The 24448-nt window shown below is 43.8% G+C and overlaps 1 long non-coding RNA gene across 1 annotated transcript; it reads right to left on the bottom strand.

Annotated features, from left to right (window-relative positions):
- Nucleotides 1-5834: 5834 nt before the first annotated feature.
- On the bottom strand, nt 5835-22274 carry LOC121842887. The gene is made up of 5 exons (XR_006081349.1): nt 22098-22274; nt 13783-13810; nt 9676-9710; nt 9400-9476; nt 5835-7632 (listed from the first exon to the last, which is right to left on the bottom strand). It is a non-coding gene; the product is annotated as an uncharacterized LOC121842887 (long non-coding RNA).
- Between the last annotated feature and the right edge of the window lie 2174 nt (nt 22275-24448).

The following is a 24448-nucleotide window of genomic DNA, read 5'->3' as shown; positions in this document are numbered from 1 at the left end:
CCACCTCTACCCTGGGGTACAATACACTGGCCACCTCTACCCTGGGGTACAATACACTGGCACCTCTACCCTGGGGTACAATACACTGGCCAGCTCTACCCTGGGGTACAATACACTGGCCATCTCTACCCTGGGGTACAATACACTGGCCAGCACCCTGGCCACCCAGCTCTAACCTGGGGTACAATACACTGGCCAGCTCTACCCTGGGGTACAATACACTGGCCACCTCTAACCTGGGGTACAATACACTGGCCAGCTCTACCCTGGGGTACAATACACTGGCCATCTCTACCCTGGGGTACAATACACTGGCTCTTCCCTGGGGTACAATACACTGGCCAGCTCTACCCTGGGGTACAATACACTGGCCACCTCTACCCGGGGTACAATACACTGGCCACCTCTAACCTGGGGTACAATACACTGGCCAGCTCTAACCTGGGGTACAATACACTGGCCAGCTCTACCCTGGGGTACAATACACTGGCCAGCTCTACCCTGGGGTACAATACACTGGCCAGCTCTACCCTGGGGTACAATACACTGGCCACCTCTACCCTGGGATACAATACACTGGCCGTCTCTGCCCTGGGGTACAATAAACTAGCCATATCTACCCTGGGGTACAATAATCTAACCAAAGCGACCCTGGGGTACAATAAACTAACCATATCTACCCTGGGGTACAATAAACTAGCAATTTAACCCAGTTTATCAAAAATAAACTAGTCACAACTACCCTGGGGTACAATACACTGGTATAGAGCGCTCTAAATAACCTAAACAAAAGCCACAACAACAAAAATATTTGGGAGATATTGTTTAGTATAGGTAGCTATAACCTATAGTAACACAAGGCATTTATTAGTGTCAATGGGAGACTTTAGTGTCAGACTGGAGCACAGCCACTAATGAAGTAGTAGAGGAGAGGAGACCAACTCAGAATGACCTCAAAACTGTGGCTTTTCTTTGGTAAGTTGACTTTTGATAAAGTAGGTTAACAGGCCGAACACTAGCCTGCTGTTGGTCACCCACGCCCATGTCTTCACATTCTCTGTCCTTGGGTCCAGAGGTCCTGGAAACTAAATTTAGACCTCTGGTATTACAGAAAAAATACATAAATCATACTCTTAACTAACCGCCTCCCAGGACGCAGGACGGTGCTCATATGTAGGTTGGTTGTGACTGTGAGATGAGGTAGATTAATGTTCACATACTTTACTTCAGAGGAGGCTGGTGGGAGGAGCTATAGAAGGGCAGGCTCATTGTGACGGCTGGAATGGAATACATGGAACAGTATCAAACACATAGAAACAACATATTTTATTCTGTTCCGTGTATTCTATTCCAGCCATTACAATTAGCCCATCCTCCTATAGCTCTTCCCACTGGTGGGTTTAGGTACAGGCAACATGGGCAGCAGCCCAGGGCGGCATCTTGCCAGGGGCAGCAAAAATTTGGAATGGTGACATTTGCACAATTGGTTTTCTATCGCTCATTTGCATGTCACGTCAATGATATCATGTCACCGTGTGGGACTGTGGGTCAATTAACCTCGTCAGAGTGGGCGTTCTGATTCTAGCTTGTGAGCTAGGCAGGCTACTGGGAAGGTCTCCCACTCAGAAGCACGAGATGGGGAGGGGGACGGGGGTTTGTTGACCTCAGGTCTCCTCACTGGAAGCCAGAGGTAAGGGGAGGGGGTAGGTTGACCTCAGGTCTCCTCACTGGAAGCCAGAGCTAGAGGCAGGGGGTAGGTTGACCTCAGGTCTCCTCACTGGAAGCCAGAGGTAGGGGGAGGGGGTAGGTTGACCTCAGGTCTCCTCACTGGAAGCCAGAGGTAGAGGCAGGGGGTAGGTTGACCTCAGGTCTCCTCACTGGAAGCCAGAGGTAGGGGGAGGGGGTAGGTTGACCTCAGGTCTCCTCACTGGAAGCCAGAGGTAGGGGGACGGGGGTAGGTTGACCTCAGGTCTCCTCACTGGAAGCCAGAGGTAGGGGGACGGGGGTAGGTTGACCTCAGGTCTCCTCACTGGAAGCCAGAGGTAGGGGGACGGGGGTAGGTTGACCTCAGGTCTCCTCACTGGAAGCCAGAGGTAGGGGACGGGGGTAGGTTGACCTCAGTTCTCCCCACTGGAAGCCAGAGGTAGGGGGATGGGGGTAGGTTGACCTCAGTTCTCCTCACTGGAAGCCAGAGGTAGGGGGGTAGGTTGACCTCAGGTCTCCCCACTGGAAGCCAGGGGGTTCGCCCGGGGAGCCTTACAAGCTAGAACCACCACTGCCCTCTTCCCACCAGCCTCCTCTGCTTTACACAGCATAGAAGGCCAGCATTGAAACAACTGTAATGCGATTTCTCCTGTGGAATAACACTGACACTTTGTGGCAGACAGTGGAACAGCAAGACACTTCTGTATTGACTCTGCTGTTACATCCAACTGAACTACTACCAACAAAACTGCTCTTCTTTCAACATGAAATACTACATATAGTTATATTTCCTATTACCCCATCATTTAGTTGTTTTCTAAATCTAGTCATGGGTTGGGAGAATCTTTAAAACGGCCCATCCTGTTAAGTGTAAATGAAATAATCTATCTGTGGACATGTATCATTTCATGTGTCACAGAAAGCAGCTTATTTTGATTACAGTGTTGTTGATTGGCAGTGTTTGGCCTGCAGTTAATGCCACATCACCAGTCAGAAATCCACCATCAATCCCCCTGAGAGATCCTTCAACATCCCATCTACCCCTGCAGCCTCGGGCCAAACCCCACGTGGCTCCTGGTAGAATATGCCCATAGACACAGATCTAGGATCAATTTACCCACCACAGTTTCTTATCTGTACATTATATCAGTGTCCAGGGGCAACTGCCTCCTCTCTGTGATGAGATGTCCCAGTTATGCTGTTCCAATGATGTTCTAAAGGCAATAGAACACAGTCATGTGACTACCATTAACCAGTGATGATTCAGCGGAAGAGGTCTGCTTCGCGTTGGTGTTTGTAACTAGCAGGGAGAAGTGACTGAGTGAGTGGGATTTAGTGTTGTGAGTCATTGGCCATGTAGGAATGGCATCCTATTCCCTAACAGTGCACTACTTATGACCAAAGCCCTATGTGGGCCATGGTCAAAAGTAGTGCACGACATAGAAAACAGGGTCCCACAAGGGACGTAGACTTTGTGTTATCACCCATTACCTGAGAGAACAGCAATTAGCCACATTGCTGAGACCAGAGGTACTGGTCTACACACCATTTACTGTGACAAAGAGGTGCGGGGGTGTGTGTGTCAGTGGAGGCTGCTGAGGGGAGGACGGCTCATAATAATGGCCAGAACGGAGCAAATGGAATGGCGTCAAACACCTGGAAACCATGGAAACCATATGATTGATGTATTTGATACCATTCCACTGGTTCCTCTCCCGGCATTACCACAAACTCGTTCTCCCCAATTAAGGTGCCACCAACCTCTCTCTCTCTGTGTGTGTGTGTGTGTGTGTGTGTGTGTGTGTGTGTGTGTGTGTGTGTGTGTGTGTGTGTGTGTGTGTGTGTGTGTGTGTGTGTGTGTGTGTGTGTGTGTGTGTGTGTGTGTGTGTGTGTGTGTGTGCGTGTGCGTGTCGTTGTTCCTGTCCATGTATTTAATCACCACAAATGAATGATCTCTTTATTCTCTGGAACAGCCTCGTAGGGAGCCAGCCTCGTAGGACAGTCTTGAACTCATGAGTTCACATCATGTTTTGCCAATCCGTGTAGCGAAACAGAATGTAAACTCATGAGATCAAGATGGTCGTACGAGGCTACAAGGGAGGTGGAATCAAAACCAACAAGACAGTCAAGATATACAGCGAGGAAAACTATTGTATGTGCATCAACCCATCTCATTGGTTTATTTGACATCATGTTACAACATAATCTGGACAACAAGCCTTAATGGATCCTAGGAAGTAAAGATGAAGAGGATTGTGATGGACACACACACACACACACACACAGATGAGATGTTACCATAGAGACTGTGTATTTTGTGTTTTCTAGGTTGATAATAACAGAGTTGGTGATTATCCAATGTTCCTGGATTAGCCAGTGTTACTGAGAGGTGACTGACACACAACACCACACAACACAAAGGAAATGATGTCATGAAAAACCATCTCCTTTGAAAACACCAACTACTTCCTACTCAGTCCTCTACAAGGGGACACAAGACACAGGTTCCATCCCAGATGGCACCGTTATAAACAGCACCACAATACTTTACCGGCCCTGGTCAAGGGCACAATATAGGGAATAGTGTTCCATTTGGAACACAACCACAGTCCAACCAGTCCATAGGGCAAGTCAATTCAATAAGGCCTGAACCATGTTACTGAAATCTTTAAGCTGATTGACTGATAACCAGACCACAGTTTCAGCTAGCTTGTTGACGTAATGAACCACAAGGACAACAAACACAGTAAGAGAGTGTGGATGCTGCTTGTGCTGTCGGTGATTGACATCTTGTGTCACACATACGCACACGTACACAGATTCATAATTTCATCATGTATTTTTCCATACTGTCAACCCAGAGTAAGTAGGTTGCTGTTGTTACATAGGTTATGGTATCTACACTCGAGAATAAGAGGAAAAAACAGTCTGGGCATGTAGTTTAATTTATCATACAGTCAGAGTTGTGTCTCTGAAATGTGTCTCTGAAAAGTTGTGTCTCTGAAAGGTCTCCAAGAAGTCGGTAGTTACGGTCTCCAAGGAGTCGGTAGTTACGGTCTCCAAGGAGTCGGTAGTTACGGTCTCCAAGGAGTCGGTAGTTACGGTCTCCAAGGAGCTGATAGTTACGGTCTCCAAGGAGATGATAGTTACTGTCTACAAGGAGCTGATAGTTACGGTCTCCAAGGAGCTGATAGTTACGGTCTCCAAGGAGTCGAGGTCTCCAAGGAGTCGATAGTTACGGTCTCCAAGGAGTCGAGTTACGGTCTCCAAGGAGTCGGTTGTTACGGTCTCCAAGGAGTCGATAGTTACGGTCTCCAAGGAGCTGATAGTTACGGTCTCCAAGGAGCGATAGTTACGGTCTCCAAGGAGCTGATAGTTACGGTCTCCAAGGAGCGATAGTTACGGTCTCCAAGGAGCTGATAGTTACGGTCTCCAAGGAGCTGATAGTTACGGTCTCCAAGGAGCTGATAGTTACGGTCTCCAAGGAGCTGATAGTTACGGTCTCCAAGGAGCTGATAGTTACGGTCTCCAAGGAGCTGATAGTTACGGTCTCCAAGGAGCTGATAGTTACGGTCTCCAAGGAGCTGATAGTTACGGTCTCCAAGGAGCCGGTTGTTGACGGTCTCCAAGGAGTTGATAGTTATGGTCTCCAAGAAGTCGGTAGTTACGGTCTCCAAGGAGTCGAGTTACGGTCTCCAAGGAGTCGATAGTTACGGTCTCCAAGGAGTCGATAGTTACGGTCTCCAAGGAGTCAATAGTTACGGTCTCCAAGGAGTCGATAGTTACGGTCTCCAAGGAGTCGATAGTTACGGTCTCCAAGGAGTCGATAGTTACGGTCTCCAAGGAGTCGATAGTTACGGTCTCCAAGGAGTCGATAGTTACGGTCTCCGAGGAGCTGATAGTTACTGTCTCCATGGAGTCGATAGTTACGGTCTCCGAGGAGCTGATAGTTACGGTCTCCAAGGAGTCGATCTAAAACTAGTCTATAGTCATTTGAAACAAGTAAACTGTACATGAAGTGTAGGCTAGTCATACTGAGGAGATGAATGGTGAGGAATAGGCCTTTCAATTACACACAGAAAAAAACACACACAGAGACAGACACACAACACATGCACACGAGCACACAATGCATTTCCATGAGATTTATTTAAGAATGTGGAAACTTTGTTGTAAAAATATTTAACATGTTGGAATACATTCAAGAAAAGAAAACGTGGATGCTCCAAATACATATGCTACATATTGATGCTCCAAATACATATGCTACATATTGATGCTCCAAATACATATGCTACATATTGATGCTCCAAATACATATGCTACATATTGATGCTCCAAATACATATTGATGCTCCAAATACAAATGCTACATATTGATGCTCCAAATACATATTGATGCTCCAAATACATATTGATGCTCCAAATACATATGCTACATATTGATGCTCCAAATACATATGCTACATATTGATGCTCCAAATACATATGCTACATATTGATGCTCCAAATACATATGCTACATATTGATGCTCCAAATACATATGCTACATATTGATGCTCCAAATACATATGCTACATATTGATGCTCCAAATACATATGCTACATATTGATGCTCCAAATACATATGCTACATATTGATGCTCCAAATACATATGCCTACATATTGATGCTCCAAATACATATGCCTACATATTGATGCTCCAAATACATATGCTACATATTGATGCGCCAAATACATATGCTACATATTGATGCTCCAAATAATTATGCTACATATTGATGCTCCAAATACATATGCTACATATTGATGCTCCAAATACATATGCTACATATTGATGCTCCAAATACATATGCTACATATTGATGCTCCAAATACATATTGATGATCCAAATACATATGCTACATATTGATGCTCCAAATACATATTGATGCTCCAAATACATATGCTACATATTGATGCTCCAAATACATATTGATGCTCCAAATACATATTGATGCTCCAAATACATATGCTACATATTGATGCTCCAAATACATATGCCTACATATTGATGCTCCAAATACATATGCTACATATTGATGCTCCAAATACATATGCTACATATTGATGCTCCAAATACATATGCTACATATTGAGTGAAGAAAGATTCTTCTCTATTCAACCAATGATACAATGGGGAACATTTGATCCAGCTCCTATAGAGAGAATTTCTGAGAACTATTGACTCAGAGACAGAGAGAGAAAATCAAGAAATATTTGAATAGGAGTTCTGAGAGAGGTCTTGTTTTGTTTCCTGGTATTGCTGAGATCTGAATAGGCCTATCTGATCCCGTCTGACATTTAGTTCTGAGTAGAAGGTTGTCTTGTCTCATGATCCTGAGTGGTGAATGCCGACTCCAACATCCGTGATGCCCTTTGACCTGGGTCGTGTTCATTAGGGTGCCTGTTCTCAAATTTTGTGTAACCCAAATGAAAACAAGTATTTCTTATTGGATAAGTACCTCTCCCTTTCATTTAGTTTTAGACTTTTTTCTTCTGTTTTGTGCTTATTAAACACAACGCTGATTCCTGAGCAGTCACATCCATGGTGAGCATATGACCCATTGTCTGATTACTCACCTTAGAAACTGATCCCAGTTCAGTTCCTATGGCGCAAGAGAGGGAGATGATTGGTCCCCCAGGGGTTCTACTGGGTCCCACGGAGCCAATCAGAGATCAAAGAGAACAATTCCTTCCTTCATTCTTGCTGACATCATCATTATCCTGAAGGTTCTCTCTCTGTAGTGGGTGTGAGAGTCCCAAAAGATGAACTTCTGAGATTGAGGCAGAGAGTTTAACATAGGATATTGACATCTGATATTGAGATCGGGGCTGTTGACATCATACCTTTAGTTAAAGGTGTTTCAATGATGCTTCACTCATCTGTGGGGAGAAAAGAGAAAATGACTAGACGTTGACGCACACACACACACACACACACACAGCTTCATTAAGGCTGTAAGCCCTAGCCTCCTTGAGGTGCTCATCACTTCTGTCAGTCCCTGGGGAGAGTGGCATTACCAATTACCTGCCACAGGATCCCAGTCTCCTCATTATAACACCCAACGGGACGCACAAACATGACCAAACAAATGTGTACTCTCACGCACGCACACACATACACAATTCAGTCCCAATCAAAATCCTATTTTCCCTAACCCCTAAACCTGACCCGTTTTCTTACCCAAAAACCTAACCTTAAACCTAACTCTAGCTCCTAACCCATAACATAATTCTAACCCTAACACTAATTCTAACCTTAACCCTAAACTCCCTAGAAATAGCATTTGACCTTGTGGGGACTAACAAAATGTCCCCAGTTGGTCTGATTTTGGTTTGTTTACTATTCTTGTGGGGACTTCACTCCCACACCACCAGATCACTAACACACCACCAGGTCACTCTGGCACCACCAGATCACTCCCGCACCACCAGATCACTCCCGCACCACCAGGTCACTAACACACCACCAGGTCACTCTGGCACCACCAGGTCACTAACGCAGGTCACTAACACACCACCAGGTCACTCTGGCACCACCAGATCACTCCCGCACCACCAGATCACTAACACACCACCAGGTCACTAACACACCACCAGGTCACTAACACACCACCAGGTCACTCTGGCACCACCAGATCACTCCCGCACCACCAGGTCACTAACACACCACCAGGTCACTCTGGCACCACCAGATCACTCCCGCACCACCAGGTCACTAACGCACCCCCAGATCACTAACGCACCCCCAGATCACTAACACACCACCAGGTCACTCTGGCACCACCAGATCACTCCCGCACCACCAGATCACTAACACACCACCAGGTCACTAACACACCACCAGATCACTCTGGCACCACCAGATCACTAACGCACCACCAGATCACTAACGCACCACCAGATCACTCCCGCACCACCAGATCACTCCCGCACCACCAGATCACTCCCGCACCACCAGATCCTCCCGCACCACCAGATCACTCCCGCACCACCAGATCACTCCACTAACACACCACCAGATCACTCTCCCACCTGCACCACCAGATCACTCCCGCACCACCAGATCACTAACACACCACCAGATCACTCCCGCCCCACCAGATCACTAACACACCACCAGATCACTAACGCACCACCAGATCACTAACACACCACCAGATCACTCTGGCACCACCAGATCCCTAACACACCACCAGATCACTCCCGCCCCACCAGATCACTAACACACAACTAGATCACTAACGCACCACCAGATCCCTAACACACCACCAGATCACTCTGGCACCACCAGATCCCTAACACACCACCAGATCACTAACACACCACCAGATCACTCTGGAACCACCAGATCCCTAACACACCACCAGATCACTAACACACAACCAGATCACTCCCGCACCACCAGATCAGTTCCACAGCACCATATCCACATCCCTCTCTCTCAGAATGATCCTCCTCAGTCAGAAGAATTTTAACCAGACCTCTCTCATGCTTCCTCCTGACCTCTAAGGCCTGACAGGAAATTGAGAGTCTTTGTGTCTATAACGGAGGCTGAGAAACACATTGAGATGTGGACATCCTCTCAAACTCAAACCCAGCACATCTTGTGTAAGAACAATACTCAGCCTATCTCTGTATGACTGTTACCTTGGTGTGTTCCCATCTGGATAGGAGGCATAATGCTCAGGTCTGCTGGTAGTCCCACATACACACCTCCATAGTTCCTGAGAGAAGAGGACACACACACACACACACAGTGAGAAAGACATAGATAGATAGACATACACAGGTCTTGATCACAGTGACCTTCAAGCAAACAAAGTCACACACACACACACACACACACACAGACACAGACACACACACACACACACACACACACACACACACACACACACACACACACACACACACGTTACTCACATCCTTTTTCTTCTTCTTGTGCAGACTCCTCTGTGCTGTAAATGACATCATCAGTCAGTAATAGTCAGTAACAATTCAGTCAGTCAGTAATAACTCAGTCAGTAATAGTCAGTAACAATTCAGTCAGTCAGTAATAACTCAGTCAGTAATAGTCAGTAACAATTCAGTCAGTCAGTAATAACTCAGTCAGTAATAACTCAGTCAGTAATACTTCAGTCAGTCAGTAATAACTCAGTCAGTAATACTTCAGTCAGTCAGTAATAACTCAGTCAGTAATACTTCAGTCAGTCAGTAATAACACAGTCAGTAATAACTCAGTCAGTAATACTTCAGTCAGTCAGTAATAACTCAGTCAGTAATACTTCAGTCAGTCAGTCAGTAAAAACTCAGTCAGTAATACTTCAGTCAGTAATAACTCAGTCAGTAATAACTCAGTCAGTCAGTAATAACTCAGTCAGTAATACTTCAGTCAGTCAGTCAGTAATAACTCAGTCAGTAAAAACTCAGTCAGTAATACTTCAGTCAGTAATAACTCAGTCAGTAATAACTCAGTCAGTAATACTTCAGTCAGTCAGTAATAACTCAGTCAGTAATAACTCAGTCAGTAATAACTCAGTCAGTAATAACTCAGTCAGTAATAACTCAGTCAGTAATAACTCAGTCAGTAAAGTCAGCCAGTCAGTAATAAGTCAGCCAGTCAATAAGTCAGCCAGTCAGTAATAAGTCAGCCAGTCAGTCATAAGTCAGCCAGTCAGTAATAAGTCAGCCAGTCAGTAATAAGTCAGCCAGTCAGTAATAAGTCAGCCAGTCAGTAATAAGTCAGCCAGTCAGTAATAAGTCAGCCAGTCAGTAATAAGTCAGCCAGTCAGTAATAAGTCAGCCAGTCAGTAATAAGTCAGCCAGTCAGTAATAAGTCAGCCAGTCAGTAATAAGTCAGCCAGTCAGTAATAAGTCAGCCAGTCAGTCAATAAGTCAGCCAGTCAGTAATAAGTCAGCCAGTCAGTAATAAGTCAGCCAGTCAGTAATAAGTCAGCCAGTCAGTAATAAGTCAGCCAGTCAGTAATAAGTCAGCCAGTCAGTAATAAGTCAGCCAGTCAGTAATAAGTCAGCCAGTCAGTAATAAGTCAGCCAGTCAGTAATAACTCAGTCAGTAATAACTCAGTCAGTAATACTTCAGTCAGTCAGTAATAAGTCAGCCAGTCAGTAATAAGTCAGCCAGTCAGTAATAAGTCAGCCAGTCAGTAATAAGTCAGCCAGTCAGTAATAAGTCAGTGATAAGTCCATCACCCCCGGGAGCTCTGACACACGGTCAAACACACAGTCACATCAAACAAAGGTTAATGAATGGCATGGCTAGGAAATAGTGACCAACTCAGGTCTGTCCAATATGTAAATGTGTGTGTTCATGGGTGTTCACCGTCTAGGGGTCTTTTCTCCACCAGAGACCTGTTTGAAGCTCTGTAGCAGTGCCGAAACCAGTCTCATTGATGACCTGGCTATCATTATTTTCAGTCATTTAGCAGAGGCTCTTATCCAGAGCGACTTTCAGTCACACTTTTTTAAAACTTCGTACTGGTCCTCCGTGGGAATCAAACCCATATTCTCCCACAACCCTGGCATTGCAAGCACCATGCTCTACCAACTGAGCCACATGGGACCCGCTGGGCTTGTTGAGAACTTGACTTGCCTGTCAATATGTTTATCAGGCAGCTTGTTGAGAACTCTGCCTAACTGTCGATATGCTTATCAGGAAGTAGTCCACAGTATTTGACTAATGTCTGACTCATTAATTCTAGGAAATTGTGTTTTTCCTTTTATAGTTGAGAGGCAGGGCCCTGTGGGCAAGGTGAGGACTGAGTGTGAGTGAGACGGGATGGAGATGTTTGTGGTGCCTGGCTGGGATAAACAGAGCAGTGACGTGGAAGGTTCTTCACCTTTAATGAAAGAACATGACCTATTAGCTGACAACAACCACATGTTCTCCACCTACAGCTGTCATACTGACAACAGCACATTCTCCACCTACAGCTGTCATACTGACAACAACCACATGTTCTCCACCTACAGCTGTCATACTGACAACAACCACATGTTCTCCACCTACAGCTGTCATACTGACAACAACCACATGTTCTCCACCTACAGCTGTCATACTGACAACAACACATTCTCCATCTACAGCTGTCATACTGACAACAACACATTCTCCACCTACAGCTGTCATACTGACAACAGCACATTCTCCATCTACAGCTGTCATACTGACAACAACACATTCTCCATCTACAGCTGTCATACTGACAACAACCACATGTTCTCCACCTACAGCTGTCATACTGACAACAACCACATGTTCTCCACCTACAGCTGTCATACTGACAACAACCACATGTTCTCCACCTACAGCTGTCATACTGACAACAACACATTCTCCACCTACAGCTGTCATACTGACAACAGCACATTCTCCATCTACAGCTGTCATAATGACAACAACCACATGTTCTCCACCTACAGCTGTCATACTGACAACAGCACATTCTCCATCTACAGCTGTCATACTGACAACAACCACATGTTCTCCACCTACAGCTGTCATACTGACAACAACCACATGTTCTCCACCTACAGCTGTCATACTGACAACAACCACATGTTCTCCACCTACAGCTGTCATACTGACAACAACCACATGTTCTCCACCTACAGCTGTCATACTGACAACAACCACATATTCTCCACCTACAGCTGTCATACTGACAACAACCACATGTTCTCCACCTACAGCTGTCATACTGACAACAACCACATGTTCTCCACCTACAGCTGTCATACTGACAACAACCACATGTTCTCCACCTACAGCTGTCATACTGACAACAACCACATGTTCTCCACCTACAGCTGTCATACTGACAACAACCACATATTCTCCACCTACAGCTGTCATACTGACAACAACCACATGTTCTCCACCTACAGCTGTCATACTGACAACAACCACATGTTCTCCACCTACAGCTGTCATAATGACAACAACCACATGTTCTCCACCTACAGCTGTCATACTGACAACAACACATGTTCTCCATCTACAGCTGTCATACTGACAACAACCACATGTTCTCCACCTACAGCTGTCATACTGACAACAACAGCACATTCTCCATCTACAGCTGTCATACTGACAACAGCAGCACATTCTCCATCTACGGCTATCATACTGACAACAGCACATTCTCCACCTACAGCTGTCATACTGACAACAACAGCACATTCTCCACCTACAGCTGTCATACTGACAACAACAGCACATTCTCCATCTACAGCAGTCATACTGACAACAACAGCACATTCTCCATCTACAGCTGTCATACTGACAACAACAGCACATTCTCCATCTACGGCTGTCATACTGACAACAACAGCACATTCTCCATCTACAGCAGTCATACTGACAACAACAGCACATTCTCCACCTACAGCTGTCATACTGACAACAACAGCACATTCTCCATCTACAGCAGTCATACTGACAACAACAGCACATTCTCCACCTACAGCTGTCATACTGACAACAACAGCACATTCTCCATCTACAGCTGTCATACTGACAACAACAGCACATTCTCCATCTACAGCAGTCATACTGACAACAGCACATTCTCCACCTACAGCTGTCATACTGACAACAACAGCACATTCTCCATCTACAGCAGTCATACTGACAACAACAGCACATTCTCCACCTACAGCTGTCATACTGACAACAACAGCACATTCTCCATCTACAGCAGTCATACTGACAACAGCACATTCTCCACCTACAGCTGTCATACTGACAACAACAGCACATTCTCCATCTACAGCTGTCATACTGACAACAACAGCACATTCTCCATCTACAGCTGTCATAATGACAACAACAGCACATTCTCCATCTACGGCTGTCATACTGACAACAACAATAACAACACAGGGTCAATCCCGATTCCCCCTACTCCCCAAATAATGTGTACACTCGTTAGTGCCCCTTTAAGAATTGAAAAGCAGTGGATTAGTGAGAGAAATATGGGCTTGGGGCCAGAGAGAGACAACCATACTCACACTTCTTCTTTGGAGGCTTCGGCTGGACCTGTGAGAACAAAGGTATATTCATTTAAGATGGTTGAACAGTCCTCTAATACAGGACTAGTAAAGGTCTGTTAATACAGGACTAGTAAAGGTCTGTTAATACTAGTAAAGGTCTGTTAATACAGGACTAGTAAAGGTCTGTTAATACAGGACTAGTAAAGGTCTGTTAATACAGGACTAGTAACGGTCTGTTAATACAGGACTAGTAAAGGTCTGTTAATACAGGACTAGTAAAGGTCTGTTAATACAGGACTAGTAAAGGTCTGTTAATACAGGACTAGTAAAGGTCTGTTAATACAGGACTAGTAAGTCTGTTAATACAGGACTAGTAAAGGTCTGTTAATACAGGACTAGTAAAGGTCTGTTAATACAGGACTAGTAAAGGTCTGTTAATACAGGACTAGTAAAGGTCTGTTAATACAGGACTAGTAAAGGTCTGTTAATACAGGACTAGTAAAGGTCTGTTAATACAGGACTAGTAAAGGTCTGTTAATACAGGACTAGTAAAGGTCTGTTAATACAGGACTAGTAAAGGTCTGTTAATACAGGACTAGTAAAGGTCTGTTAATACAGGACTAGTAAAGGTCTGTTAATACAGGACTAGTAAAGGTCTGTTAATACAGGACTAGTAAAGGTCTGTTAATACAGGACTACTGTTAATACAGGACTAGTAAAGGTCTGTTAATACAGGACTAGTAAAGGTCTGTTAATACGGGACTAGTAAAGGTCTGTTAATACACTAGTAAAGGTCTGTTAATACAGGACTAGTAAAGGTCTGTTAATACAGGACTAGTAAAGGTCTGTTAATACAGGACTAGTAAAGGGCTGTTAATACAGGACTAGTAAAGGTCTGTTAATACAGGACTAGTAAAGGTCTGTTAATACAGGACTAGTAAAGGGCTGTTAATACAGGACTAGTAAAGGGCTGTTAATACAGGACTAGTAAAGGTCTGTTAATACAGGACTAGTAAAGGTCTGTTAATACAGGACTAGTAAAGGTCTGTTAATACAGGACTAGTAAAGGTCTGTTAATACAGGACTAGTAAAGGTCTGTTAATACAGGACTAGTAAAGGTCTATTAATACAGGACTAGTAAAGGGCTGTTAATACAGGACTAGTAAAGGTCTGTTAATACAGGACTAGTAAAGGTCTATTAATACAGGACTAGTAAAGGTCTGTTAATACAGGACTAGTAAAGGTCTGTTAATACAGGACTAGTAAAGGTCTGTTAATACAGGACTAGTAAAGGTCTGTTAATACAGGACTAGTAAAGGTCTGTTAATACAGGACTAGTAAAGGTCTGTTAATACAGGACTAGTAAAGGTCTGTTAATACAGGACTAGTAAAGGTCTGTTAATACAGGACTAGTAAAGGTCTGTTAATACAGGACTAGTAAAGGTCTATTAATACAGGACTAGTAAAGGTCTATTAATACAGGACTAGTAAAGGTCTGTTAATACAGGACTAGTAAAGGTCTGTTAATACAGGACTAGTAAAGGTCTGTTAATACAGGACTAGTAAAGGTCTGTTAATACAGGACTAGTAAAGGTCTGTTAATACAGGACTAGTAAAGGTCTGTTAATACAGGACTAGTAAAGGGCTGTTAATACAGGACTAGTAAAGGTCTGTTAATACAGGACTAGTAAAGGTCTGTTAATACAGGACTAGTAAAGGTCTGTTAATACAGGACTAGTAAAGGTCTGTTAATACAGGACTAGTAAAGGTCTATTAATACAGGACTAGTAAAGGTCTATTAATACAGGACTAGTAAAGGTCTGTTAATACAGGACTAGTAAAGGTCTATTAATACAGGACTAGTAAAGGTCTGTTAATACAGGACTAGTAAAGGTCTGTTAATACAGGACTAGTAAAGGTCTGTTAATACAGGACTAGTAAAGGTCTGTTAATACAGGACTAGTAAAGGTCTGTTAATACAGGACTAGTAAAGGTCTGTTAATACAGGACTAGTAAAGGTCTATTAATACAGGACTAGTAAAGGTCTGTTAATACAGGACTAGTAAAGGTCTGTTAATACAGGACTAGTAAAGGTCTGTTAATACAGGACTAGTAAAGGTCTGTTAATACAGGACTAGTAAAGGTCTGTTAATACAGGACTAGTAAAGGTCTGTTAATACAGGACTAGTAAAGGTCTGTTAATACAGGACTAGTAAAGGTCTGTTAATACAGGACTAGTAAAGGTCTGTTAATACAGGACTAGTAAAGGTCTGTTAATACAGGACTAGTAAAGGTCTGTTAATACAGGACTAGTAAAGGTCTGTTAATACAGGACTAGTAAAGGTCTATTAATACGGGACTAGTAAAGGTCTGTTAATACAGGACTAGTAAAGGTCTGTTAATACAGGACTAGTAATACAGGACTAGTAAAGGTCTGTTAATACAGGACTAGTAAAGGTCTGTTAATACAGGACTAGTAAAGGTCTGTTAATACAGGACTAGTAAAGGTCTGTTAATACAGGACTAGTAAAGGTCTGTTAATACAGGACTAGTAAAGGTCTGTTAATACAGGACTAGTAAAGGTCTGTTAATACAGGACTAGTAAAGGTCTGTTAATACAGGACTAGTAAAGGTCTGTTAATACAGGACTAGTAAAGGTCTGTTAATACAGGACTAGTAAAGGTCTGTGTTACAGACGTCGATACTTTGTGATTTCTTAAACTAAATGTATTTGATTGTTTACCTATTTTTGTAACTTGAGTCTGATAATTATCTGTTCAAAACAATTAATCTGATAATGCTTGTGGAATATAAAAATACTTGCTTGATATATGTTTTCCAGTTTCTTGAAATACTTTGCAAATTCAACTTATTTCTATGTGAAAACTGAAATGGTTTATTCATTCCATTTCTGTTTTAGTAGACACTCATCCAGAGTAACTTACAGTGGTGAGTGCAAACATTTTCATACTTTTTCGTACTGGTCCCCGTGGGAAACGAACCCACAATCATACTATTGCAAGTACCATGCTCTACCAACTGAGCCAAATCATCACAGGGGTGCTGCAGCACACTCAGTACCCCTACTTCCCACGGCTATGCCTAAATCTACCTACCTTCACCTATAGTGCCTTCGGAATGTATTCACACCCCTTAACCTTTTCCACATTTTGTTGTGCTACAGCCTGAATGTAAAATTGATCCAACTGAGATTTTTTTGTCACTGGCCTACAAGGTGTTGTGTTAAGGACCAATCCAATACAACACATTGCTGAGTACCATATTTTCAAGCATAGTGGTGGCTGCATCATGTTATGGGTATGCTTGTAATCATTAAGGACTGGGGAGTTTTTCAGGATAAAAAAGAAAAGGAATGGGCCTCCTGAGTGGCTCAGAGGTGTAAGGCACTTCATCACAGTGCTTGAGGCGTCACTACAGACCCGGCTTTGATCCCAGGCTGTGTCACAACCGGCCATGACCGGGAGTCCCATAGGGCGTGCACAATTGGCCCAGCATTGTCCGGGTTAGGGGAGGGTTTGGCCGGGGGGGCTTTACTTGGCTCATCGCGCTCTAGTGTGCTCTGGTGGTGGGCCGGGCGCCTGCAGGCTGACTCCGGTCATGAGTTGAATAGTGTTTCCTCCGACACATTGGTGCGGCTGGCCTCCGGGTTAAGCAGGCGGGTGTTAAGAAGCGCGGTTTGGCGGGTAATGTTTTGGAGGACTCATGACTTGACCTTCGCCTCTCCTGAGCCCATTGGGGAGTTGCAGCTATGAGAGAAAATAGCAATGGATATTGCTCTGTGTCTGTCTGTGTGTGTGTGTGTGTGTGTGTGTGTGAAATCTCTCCCATCCACTGCCTTTTCTTTTTAAAACAGAGAAACAGAGAAGCCTTGACTGCTTTCAGTGTTCATGAGCTTGGCCATTGTCCCATTGTGAGTGCTGTTGAAATCTCTTGTCCCTGAGTCACCTATCGATTCTGTACTTGTCAAAGCACCACTCTCCCCAGTCATAACAGATATATCTGGTCAGGTAGTCATCAGAGCACAACTCTCCCCATTTGGTCAGGTAGTCATCAGAGCACCACTCTCCCCAGTCATAACAGATATATCTGGTCAGGTAGTCATCAGAGCACCACTCTCCCCAGTCATAACAGATATATCTGGTCAGGTAGTCATCAGAGCACCACTCTCCCCAGTCATAACAGATATATGTGGTCAGGTAGTCATCAGAGCACCACTGTCCCCAGTCATAACAGATATATCTGGTCAGGTAGTCATCAGAGCACAACTCTCCCCATTTGGTCAGGTAGTCATCAGAGCCACTCTCCCCAGTCATAACAGATATATCTGGTCAGGTAGTCATCAGAGCACCACTCTCCCCAGTCATAACAGATATATCTGGTCAGGTAGTCATCAGAGCACCACTCTCCCCAGTCATAACAGATATATGTGGTCAGGTAGTCATCAGAGCACCACTGTCCCCAGTCATAACAGATATATCTGGTCAGGTAGTCATCAGAGCACCACTCTCCCCAGTCATAACAGATATATCTGGTCAGGTAGTCATCAGAGCACCACTCTCCTCAGTCATAACAGATATATCTGGTCAGGTAGTCATCAGAGCACCACTCTCACCATCTGGCCAGGTAGTCATCAGAGCACCACTCTCTCCAGTCATAACAGATATAGCTGGAGACTAACAGATACTGTGATAGATCAAATCAGATCACGAGCGCACACACACACACACACACACACACACACACACACACACACACACACACACACACACACACACACACACACACACACACACACAACACACAAAAGGAGGAAACAGCTGATACTAGTGGTCTACTGTTAGTCAAGGTAGACAAGTCATATCCTCAACCTCAGCTATACTAGTGGTCTACTGTTAGTCAAGGTAGACAAGTCATATCCTCAACCTCAGCTATACTAGTGGTCTACTGTTAGTCAAGGTAAACAAGTCATATCCTCAACCTCAGCTATACTAGTGGTCTACTGTTAGTCAAGGTAAACAAGTCATATCCTCAACCTCAGCTATACTAGTGGTCTACTGTTAGTCAAGGTAAACAAGTCATATCCTCAACCTCAGCTATACTAGTGGTCTACTGTTAGTCAAGGTAAACAAGTCATATCCTCAACCTCAGCTATACTAGTGGTCTACTGTTAGTCAAGGTCAAGTCATATCCTCAACCTCAGCTATACTAGTGGTCTACTGTTAGTCAAGGTAAACAAGTCATATCCTCAACCTCAGCTATACTAGTGGTCTACTGTTAGTCAAGGTAAACAAGTCATATCCTCAACCTCAGCTATACTAGTGGTCTACTGTTAGTCAAGGTAAACAAGTCATATCCTCAACCTCAGCTATACTAGTGGTCTACTGTTAGTCAAGGTAAACAAGTCATATCCTCAACCTCAGCTATACTAGTGGTCTACTGTTAGTCAAGGTAAACAAGTCATATCCTCAACCTCAGCTATACTAGTGGTCTACTGTTAGTCAAGGTAAACAAGTCATATCCTCAACCTCAGCTATACTAGTGGTCTACTGTTAGTCAAGGTAAACAAGTCATATCCTCAACCTCAGCTATACTAGTGGTCTACTGTTAGTCAAGGTAAACAAGTCATATCCTCAACCTCAGCTATACTAGTGGTCTACTGTTAGTCAAGGTAAACAAGTCATATCCTCAACCTCAGCTATACTAGTGGTCTACTGTTAGTCAAGGTAAACAAGTCATATCCTCAACCTCAGCTATACTAGTGGTCTACTGTTAGTCAAGGTAAACAAGTCATATCCTCAACCTCAGCTATACTAGTGGTCTACTGTTAGTCAAGGTAAACAAGTCATATCCTCAACCTCAGCTATACTAGTGGTCTACTGTTAGTCAAGGTAAACAAGTCATATCCTCAACCTCAGCTATACTAGTGGTCTACTGTTAGTCAAGGTAAACAAGTCATATCCTCAACCTCAGCTATACTAGTGGTCTACTGTTAGTCAAGGTAAACAAGTCATATCCTCAACCTCAGCTATACTAGTGGTCTACTGTTAGTCAAGGTAAACAAGTCATATCCTCAACCTCAGCTATACTAGTGGTCTACTGTTAGTCAAGGTAAACAAGTCATATCCTCAACCTCAGCTATACTAGTGGTCTACTGTTAGTCAAGGTAACAAGTCATATCCTCAACTCAGCTATACTAGTGGTCTACTGTTAGTCAAGGTAAACAAGTCATATCCTCAACCTCAGCTATACTAGTGGTCTACTGTTAGTCAAGGTAAACAAGTCATATCCTCAACCTCAGCTATACTAGTGGTCTACTGTTAGTCAAGGTAAACAAGTCATATCCTCAACCTCAGCTATACTAGTGGTCTACTGTTAGTCAAGGTAAACAAGTCATATCCTCAACCTCAGCTATACTAGTGGTCTACTGTTAGTCAAGGTAAACAAGTCATATCCTCAACCTCAGCTATACTAGTGGTCTACTGTTAGTCAAGGTAAACAAGTCATATCCTCAACCTCAGCTATACTAGTGGTCTACTGTTAGTCAAGGTAAACAAGTCATATCCTCAACCTCAGCTATACTAGTGGTCTACTGTTAGTCAAGGTAAACAAGTCATATCCTCAACCTCAGCTATACTAGTGGTCTACTGTTAGTCAAGGTAAACAAGTCATATCCTCAACCTCAGCTATACTAGTGGTCTACTGTTAGTCAAGGTAAACAAGTCATATCCTCAACCTCAGCTATACTAGTGGTCTACTGTTAGTCAAGGTAAACAAGTCATATCCTCAACCTCAGCTATACTAGTGGTCTACTGTTAGTCAAGGTAAACAAGTCATATCCTCAACCTCAGCTATACTAGTGGTCTACTGTTAGTCAAGGTAAACAAGTCATATCCTCAACCTCAGCTATACTAGTGGTCTACTGTTAGTCAAGGTAAACAAGTCATATCCTCAACCTCAGCTATACTAGTGGTCTACTGTTAGTCAAGGTAAACAAGTCATATCCTCAACCTCAGCTATACTAGTGGTCTACTGTTAGTCAAGGTAAACAAGTCATATCCTCAACCTCAGCTATACTAGTGGTCTACTGTTAGTCAAGGTAAACAAGTCATATCCTCAACCTCAGCTATACTAGTGGTCTACTGTTAGTCAAGGTAAACAAGTCATATCCTCAACCTCAGCTATACTAGTGGTCTACTGTTAGTCAAGGTAAACAAGTCATATCCTCAACCTCAGCTATACTAGTGGTCTACTGTTAGTCAAGGTAAACAAGTCATATCCTCAACCTCAGCTATACTAGTGGTCTACTGTTAGTCAAGGTAAACAAGTCATATGATGGTGTTGTTCATGTGACAGTTGATAATATATTAACTGTAGTAGATGTTAACCAGTACATCAGTAGGACATGGTGTCTGTCTATGGTACTCTCGTTACCTGTTGATTTTCACTAGTATCCATTTTCCATACACAACTTTACATGTTGAATTAGAGGTTGAAAATGCCTTCTATTGAACATCAAACCCAAGGCACATTGGCCAAACATATTGAATATAACAGACTAACATAGAACCTCTGCTTTCATAAGGGTTTCTCTTTTCACAATGATCATGTCAGGGGAAAGCATTTCAAGGGTAATGTCTATTGGCTTTGATTTCTGAAATTCTCTCTCTCTCCCTCAGAGTGTTGACGTATCAATGATATCAAGACTGCTGCTTTGATTCAAACTGACAGTGTGTCTGATTCAACTAGTTTAGCTTCAGATCAACACACACACTCACACACGCCAGGCAAGCACGCACACACGGTTGCACTTGAATGAGCGAGCGCATACACACACACACACAAACAAACAAACACACAGAAATCATTGCCCACATACTGTACACAGAAGGTACTTATGTACCCTACAGCTCTATTCATAAAAAAACTCCATAACTCTCCATAATTATAAATCCCTGTTTCCACAACTCTCTATTGTAAATCCCTGTTTCCACAACTCTCTATTGTGAAGCCCTGTTTCCACAACTCTATTGTAAAGCCCTGTTTCCACAACTCTCTATTGTAAAAGCCCTGTTTCCACAACTCTCTATTGTAAAGCCCTGTTTCCACAACTCTCTATTGTAAAGCCCTGTTTCCACAACTCTCTATTGTAAAACCCTGTTTCCACAACTTTCTATTGTAAAACCCTGTTTCCACAACTTTCTATTGTAATTCCCTGTTTCCACAACTTTCTATTGTAATTCCCTGTTTCCACAACTTTATATTGTAAATCCCTGTTTCCACAACTTTATATTATAGATCGATGGCACACTCACCTCCTCCAGCCGTGCTGGTAGTTGAGGAATATCCACAACCCATCTCACATCCACACTGACCTGACAAGATGAACAAGGGAGACACAGAAAGAGAGAAGAAGTGGAGAAGAGGTGGAGAGGGGGACAGTAGTAGTGGAGAGAAGAGGTGGAGAGGGGGACAGTAGTAGTGGAGAGAAGAGGTGGAGAGGGGGACAGTAGTAGTGGAGAGAAGAGGTGGAGAGGGGGACAGTAGTAGTGGAGAGAAGAGGTGGAGAGGGGGACAGTAGTAGTGGAGAGAAGAGGTGGAGAGGGGGACAGTAGTAGTGGAGAGAAGAGGTGGAGAGGGGGACAGTAGTAGTGGAGAGAAGAGGTGGAGAGGGGGACAGTAGTAGTGGAGAGAAGAGGTGGAGAGGGGGACAGTAGTAGTGGAGAGAAGAGGTGGAGAGGGGGACAGTAGTAGTGGAGAGAAGAGGTGGAGAGGGGGACAGTAGTAGTGGAGAGAAGAGGTGGAGAGGGGGACAGTAGTAGTGGAGAGAAGAGGTGGAGAGGGGGACAGTAGTAGTGGAGAGAAGAGGTGGAGAGGGGGACAGTAGTAGTGGAGAGAAGAGGTGGAGAGGGGGACAGTAGTAATGCGGTCTTTGGCTTGCTGCTGCTGTCTCTCTCTGTGGTGCTCTCTGAGTGTCTCCACTGTGAGACTGAAGCAGCATGTTAAGTCAAGGATTGGGGGAGGAAACTTAAAGAGAGGGGAGGAGGAGAGAGCGAGGGAGGAAGAGAGAGGTTAACTGTTGTAACACTGTGTGTGTGTGTGTGTGTGTTTGAGAGAGAGAGAGAGGTTAACTGTTGTAACACTGTTTGTGTGTGTGTGTGTGTGTGTGTGTGTGTGTGTGTGTGTGTGTGTGTGTGTGTGTGAGAGAGAGAGAGAGAGAGAGAGAGGTGGCGATGGAGAAGAGGGGAGAGTGGGTATATTCCTCTCCCTAGTGGGGTCCCAGGTAACAAGGAGTGGGCATGTCAGGGAGGGGCTCAGCCAATGAGAGGGCTGTGTGTGTGTGTGTGTGTGTGTGTGTGTGTGTGTGTGTGTGTGTGTTTCCTTGTTCTCTACTTCCGTCTTGAGACAACCAGCCCGTTGAAGCAATTTAATCAATCTATTTCAACCAAATCAAAAAGCTCAACACACCAAAAGCTTACTTGCAAGGAATAACTGTCTTCAAAGGACTACATGCACATCTGTACAGGTCCGATGGCCATATAATCTTACTGAACCGTGCTACATCATCAATATAATTTTACTGAACCGTGCTATATCACCTATATAATCTTACTGAACCGTGCTACATCATCAATATAATCTTACTGAACCGTGCTATATCACCTATATAATCTTACTGAACCGTGCTACATCATCAATATAATCTTACTGAACCGTGCTATATCACCAATATAATCTTCCTGAACCGTGCTACATCATCAATATAATTGTCCTGAACCGTGCTATATCACCAATATAATCTTCCTGAACCGTGCTATATCACCAATATAATCTTCCTGAACCGTGCTACATCATCAATATAATCTTCCTGAACCGTGCTACATCATCAATATAATTGTCCTGAACCGTGCTATATCTTCAATATAATATCAAATCAAATCGTATGTGTCATATGCGCTAAATACAACAGGTGTAGACCTTAGAGTGAAATGCTTACTTACAAGTCCTTTACAAACAATGCAGTTTTAAGAAAAATACCACAAAAAATAAATTAACTTAACAAATCAATAAAGAGCAGCAGTAAAAGAACAATAGCGAGGCTATATACATGGGGTACCGGTACAGAGTCAATGTGCAGGGGAACTGGTTAGTCGAGGTAATATGTAGATGTAGGTAGAGTTATTAAAGTGACTATGCATAGATAATATCAGAGAGTAGCAGCAGTGTAAAAGAGAGGGGGGACAATGCAAATAGTCTGGGTAGCCATTTGATTAGATGTTCAGGAGTCTTATGGCTTGGGGGTAGAAGCTGTTTAGAAGCCTCTTGGACCTAGACTTGGCGCTCCGGTACCGCTTGCCGTGGGGTAGCAGAAAGAACAGTCTATGACTAGGGTGGCTGGAGTCTAGCAATTTTTACGTCCTTCCTCCGGCCTGGTATAGAGGTCCTGGATGGCAGGAACCTTGGCCCCAATGATGTACTGGGCCGTATGCACTACCCTCTGTAGTGCCTTGTGGTCGGAGGCCGAGCAGTTGCCATACCAGGCAGTGATGCAACCTGTCAGGATGCTCTCGATGGTGCAGCTGTAAAACCTTTTGAGGATCTGCGGACCCATGCCAAATCCTTTGTCCCCTGAGGGGGAAAAGGTTTTGTCGTGCCCTCTTCACGA

Source organism: Oncorhynchus tshawytscha, unplaced genomic scaffold, assembly GCF_018296145.1.
Source record: "Oncorhynchus tshawytscha isolate Ot180627B unplaced genomic scaffold, Otsh_v2.0 Un_contig_3864_pilon_pilon, whole genome shotgun sequence".
In the NCBI taxonomy this organism is placed as follows: domain Eukaryota; kingdom Metazoa; phylum Chordata; class Actinopteri; order Salmoniformes; family Salmonidae; genus Oncorhynchus; species Oncorhynchus tshawytscha.
The sequence above is the reverse complement of the archived record's forward strand: the minus strand, read 5'-3'. Positions and strand labels throughout refer to the sequence as shown.